Source organism: Gallus gallus, chromosome Z (genome assembly GCF_016699485.2).
Source record: "Gallus gallus isolate bGalGal1 chromosome Z, bGalGal1.mat.broiler.GRCg7b, whole genome shotgun sequence".
NCBI classification, from domain to species: domain Eukaryota; kingdom Metazoa; phylum Chordata; class Aves; order Galliformes; family Phasianidae; genus Gallus; species Gallus gallus.
This window is the reverse complement of record NC_052572.1, coordinates 75,211,082-75,217,081: the sequence shown is the minus strand read 5'-3', so window position 1 is coordinate 75,217,081 and position 6,000 is coordinate 75,211,082.

Sequence of the window (6,000 nt, the reverse complement as noted above, 5' to 3'; positions counted from 1 at the left end):
TTCTGCTGGGATCTGTAGAAAAGGCAGATTGGAGAAGTCATTGACCCGAGATCGTTTCCCCACGTTTGGGCATTTGGGCAGCCAAAGGCTGTCCAGTTGGGCTCTGGAGACTTCCGCAGCGGGCAAGCACTGATGCCACTGAAGACATTCTCCCGGGTGATCAAGGACACACCAGCCCCATCGGACAAAACCAAGAGAGCACAAATTGTCCTCCTCTCCAAAGTGTGCCCGTGGGAGAACAGATCTAAGCCTTGTGCTGAGACGGAAAAAGAAGTTTACCTGAAGAGGTTGGGAGCCCACACAATCGCTAAGTTCTTAGCGGGCATGTTTGTGACGGAGCAGCTCCCAGCCAGACAAGCCAAGTGTCTCATGAGGTACTCCAGCGTCCTGGAAAGCAAGAGCCAAACCTTCAGCACCACTGAGCACGCCGTGCTCACATTCAACAAACAAACCTCACTGTTCTTGCTACTAGCAAGTAGATCAAGCTTTCCCAAGTGCCACGCTGCAGCACCAAGCCCCAGCACAGCACAGCTGCAGCCATCAGCTGCACCAGCCGTGCCCCCGTGCTCAGGAGCTGACCCAATCCATTAACCCACGCAGACATCCATCACTTCAACACACACAGGCATCACGTTGCCAGCGTGACACAAAGCCTGCCATCGCATCATCGCCCTCTGAAGTGCAGCAGGGCTGAGCTCCCCAAACTGAAGGCAGCAGTTTTCTGACCTGTAGTGAGGCGCGGGCAGCTGCTGGATGACCTCCTGCACTCGGAGCAACCGCTCCTCATCTGTACCGGCACAAACAGCGTCCTGGAAGAAAACAGAAAGGGAATGAGACACACATCATGCGAGTCAAGCGTATGGGGCTAACAGAAAAAGGGCCTCAAAGCTGCAGAGGGCACTACTGCTCCCATCTCCCACATTTCCAGTGGCAGGATGCACACACCAGGTGTTATGTGCACCAGGTGTGCAGGAAGCATGAGCTGCTTGTTGTACACAGACACCCACTGGATGTCCATCAAAACCCCAACTTCAACAGAAAAAAGACCAAAAAAAGGTGCACAGGCGTGTGTGTGGATGGGAAAGGCCACGATGAGGGACATGAAGGCCATTGCCTTGTGCTTACCGAGAACTTGCCATGCAGCTGCTCGCTCAGCAGAGGGCTCGGGAGCTCCCTGAAGTACATCTTGCACAGGGAGCTCACGCTGTGAATGTCCCGGACGGTGAGCTCCGGAATCTGCTCCGACTCAAAGTCATGGCTGGAGAGAAGGACACCAAAACAGAGGGCTTGGAGAAAGAGGAAAACAACTCCAAAGCAAGACAACATACAGTCCAGAAGCACTCTTACCGCAGCTTCTGGATCTTGGACGCCACGCCGGACAGGCGGTAGATCCCCTGCACCACGCCGTGCTGCTCAATGAACTCAGCGCAGCTCTGCACGACCTGGGGGACTACAGAACAAGGGCCAGAGCTTAGCTGAGCTCCTGATTCAAGTCCTGCTTCAGCCGCTGCCCCTGTCACATCCCATCCACTAAGCCCAGCCGGGCTACTGCATGACTCCTCCTTAGAGGATAAAGAAGGCTGTCGCAGACGTCGCAGAAAGGCAGGAGCCGGGGACAAAACTGGACACGGACGTGTTCTTGGCTTTCAAGAAATGCCAGGACCTGCCAAGCAGCCTGCAGAAAGTAATTCTGGGGAAGCCAGAGACACTGCCACAAGTCCCATCACAGCTCCCATTGCAATGGAGGCGTGAGACCTCATGTCCAGAAGAGCTAGGAAACTGACGCACTACACTCTCTTGGGCCAAAAGGCTTCCTTTGTTTTCAGGCTACCGTAAGATTGGCTTACACCTTTGGCTTTAAGCAAATACAAGTGTGCCGGCCTCCTATGAGCATTAGCCTCAGCTTCCCTTGCAGCCATCAACTCCCACCTCACGCTTCTCCACCGCTATCAACCTGCCCCTTGCTAGACACGATCTCCCTTTCATCTTTACATGCCCAACAGAGGGAGGAAGCTCTCAGGAACGGGCTGTTCCTTACCATCACGGCCAGAGTGGAGAAGATGCTCTCCCAGGTCACAGCCAAACACCCCTTCCTTCTCCTTCTCCTTCTCCATCTCCCGCTGCTTCGGTTCCTTTGGGCGGGCCTTCACGAAGGAACGAAGGAAGCTGAGGAGCTTGCCACGCTTCTTTGGCACTGCACAACAAAAGGAAGAAACCAGTTCATTTCAGGTTGGGCTCAGTGGGACCAGGCTGAGCGGAAACACATTCTACAGAGCGCGTCAAAGCGGCAAGAACATTGCCAACACTGCATTCTACAAGGATTCGAGCATTTGCCCAAGCCCTCATTCTCACTGCCTACAAAACAGCAGCCCTACGCCCCGTGGGATGCAGGAAGGATCGTCAACACAGAGGAGAACGTGGGATGGATCAAGGAGGTATTCAACACAGAACACACCCAGAAAAAGACTCCATTTGACTTCCCCGCGCCATCACATGTAACATCCGTACCTGGCTTTGGCGCTGAATTGATGAGGGCCTCAGGAATTTTTCCGTTAATGAGCTCCACGCACTCCCCGGGGAAAAACCCAACCTGGAACAAGAACAAAAAGAGGGATGGAATACTGAATGCAGCATTTCTCAGGCCTCAACTGTTCAACCAAGAAAGAATGGCCTGCAAATAAGTAACCCTTATTCAACATTTGCAGCCAGAAGACCTACAAAAGCAATTGACGGAGCATAAGATGGCTGTTCTCCGTGCTTGTACAAAGGACAGAGGTGGTCAACTCCTGACTGCGTATTGAGCACGAGAGGCTCTTGCTTCTAAGTCACATGAGGAGACAGCTTCCCACCCAAGCCCAGAGCCAAAGGGAAAGGCCTCTGACAGCGACACAGGGAAGCTGTTGACGTCCAGAAGCCACCCTGTGCAGGCCGAGCAGCTCGAAGCTGACATTCCTCACTTGACTGCAGTTGCGCCCACGAGTCTGAAGCTTGTGCCTACCTGAAAGCCATGCTTGCCTCTCCACCAGGGGCTCAGCTCCTTTGCTGGCATAGCAGTAATGCACACCAGGTCTCCCACCTGCAAGAGATTGCAACATCAATCCCAGCTTCAGCACAGCTGGGAGGAAAGCACAGCTGAGATGACACCATTCTTCTGCACCGCCAAAGAGCGCACAGCTTGAGAGCAATTGCACCGGGGCAGCTCTCCAGGCATTTCCCGTCGGAAAGCTGAACGTGGAGGTACAAGAGCCACTGCCTTACGCACCAGACAGAATACAGTGCAAGCATGCCAAATCAAAACGTCTTTTAGACATGGCTGAACTCCTCCCTGCATCCAACCCAGTGCAAGTCCTATCTGGACCTGCATCTTCTGGGCTTCACCTCACAAGGCATTCTGAAGGTGTCTGAGAATATTCCTGATGCATTCACACGGTATACTCTTCGTTCCATGACAAAAAGGAACGCCTTCTTTATCTGCTTACCTCCAAGGAGAGCTCATCCGCTGCCTGGGCAACGTAGCTCTTGATAACATGGCCAGCAGCAATAGCCGGAATATTAAGAGATGACTCCTCATCGACCAGCAAGGGCTTCCCCTGGTTCTCAGGCTGAAACAGAAAGCACAGGCCATGGTGAGGAGCTGAGGACAAACAAGGAGGATTTCAGGGTGCCATCTCGATGCCACTAGCAAGGAAATGAAGCTTTTAAGGCAGCTCTTCAGGGACACCGGGAGAGCCGGAAGGATGCTCTCTCTCTTGAAAAGCAGGAGAGCACACCGGTGGCTCATTCTGCTGGCTCAAGTCAGGGAACAGAGACCAAGCAGAGCTTCACACTGTACCTCCGTCAACGCCCGGTCAGGCCCACGGCTGATCTCGCTGCTCGCGATGCCCATCACAGCAGGCGCAACAAGCTGCAACAGAAAAGAATCACATTTCCTGTGCTCACACAGCACTGGATTGAGAGTCTTCTTCAGAACTACTCTCAGTTGCCCACTGGCGGAGGCAGGTGTTCTAGAAACCACCACTGTGCAGTCTATTCAAACGGGACAGCCGTTGCAATACGCAGCATTGGACCAAGTCGCTGTCCCTCTGCTAGCAGATGGGGACTCTGGCACAAAGCAGCAGATGCATTTGCCCGCAGCACGCTGAGAGCACAGTAGCAGGCCAGGGAGAGGTGTCACTGCTGGGGCTGGAGCTGCTCCCCAGCCCCTGGCTCCCAGCAGCAAGCAGCCTCACCACCAGCGCCGGCCGCAGCCTTGCCCACGCATTTCCTCTGCCTGCATGCCCGCTGTGCTCCCTACAGCTGTCGGGCACACTCACACAGCCAAAGCATGCGCGCTTCTGCCCCTGGCTCATGTTGTGCAGCTCTGCACAAACTGCGGCTAGGGCTCTTTGCCTAAGGGATTGCCTTCCTTCACACTAGCTGCTCCCAGCACTACAGGCAGCATCCTGCTGAGGGTTGAGCTGGAGAGGAAGTGGAAAAAACCCACACGTGACCAGAGCTGCATTTCAGCTGGACGAGGCTGTGTTACTACACACGGTGTGACTAAACACGGGCTGCTGAACCATGTGGCAATACAAAACATGGCACGTACCTGGCAAGAGATCAGAACAAGGGAGAAGAAGATCCTCGAACCCGCAGCCGTTCCTTGTCACTTTGCTCTGATCTTCCACGAGCAAAAGCTGCACCAAGGGAGCAGGCAGAGGGTGGGGAGGGGACAGAGAAAGAGCAGGTCAGTGAGCCTCCACAATTTAGCAAGGAAGGCGAGGGAAAAACCGTTCGACAAATGCCACCTTGATGGATGGCTTTGGAAGTGATGGCCTGGGGGAAAATGGCCTCTGACGGTCCAGACGAAGCAATATGATCCTAGGAGCTCTGCCAGCCAGCACTTCTCAAGCCCTCGCTGCCCACCCGTCTATCCCGCACCGTCTCAGCTTACCTACAAGACGCTGCACAAGACGGGCTGAAGATGAACAGACTCAGTAAATGCACAAGTGCAACAAGCCACGTACACACGCCGAGCTCAAGCGCTCCAATGAAGGGACGCAGCACGCGCTGCTCCTCCCCTCATTCTAGCCGCTTATGACATCACTAAGGGCCACCTGGCTGCTCCACCATGGACGGACAAGGTGGGGAGGCAAGACCACGTCACAAGACCACAGGATTCCAAAAGGGCACCCCAGAGTTCGAGAAATCAGTGCGTGGTTGGAATTCCATCCCAGCCAAATCCTGGAGAAGCTGGCATGGGCTTGTCGGGACCAAAGTGCATGACCCGGCGCTTGGTGCTGTTGAGCCTCTTGGAGGGCCTATGGCAAATCCAAACTAGGGACCTTCTTTGCACCCAAGGGCGGCTTAGAGCAGCCATCTCTTGCACCTGGATGGAAATAAAGGAAGAGAAACACAGCACTACTACCAGACTGCTTCGCCAGTTTCTTTCCCGAGTGCATTTTTGCCTTTAGGCTTCCATGACGACCTCATTTCCTCCTCCTTTTCTTTGGGGGGAAGCTGCCCCCAGTGCCTGAGCTTCACAAGACAGCATGAAACATGACACTAAGACAAACGCTTGCCCTGGGTGCAGGGTGGCTGTGCTTTGCCAGGCATATAAAGGAGGGTAGGGCTAGGAAACGCCTAGTGGCAGCCCCAAGCCTTGGGGGTCTTGCCAAGTCTGCATTTGGTCACTGTGACCACAGCTGCTGCCTCACTGCCAGAACGTATCCGAGGATACAGATGGACGCAGGCACTCCTGCTCCTTCTGCAAAGCCCTCCTCTGCACAGCCCGTTAGCTGCTGCTCACTGCTACGCCAACCAGGCTCCCCTTTACAGCAGCCCTGGGATAAACACGCCTGTACTCTTCCGTGCAGCATCGAGCTCCAGGGATGAAGCAGCAGAGAGGAAACCAACAGAATCTACTGCTGCTGAATCCACCAGCTTTTTCTGCCCACCAAGAGTAATACCGTGGGACAGAACACAAGTGGGATAAGCGCGTCTCGCACACGGACAAAGGGA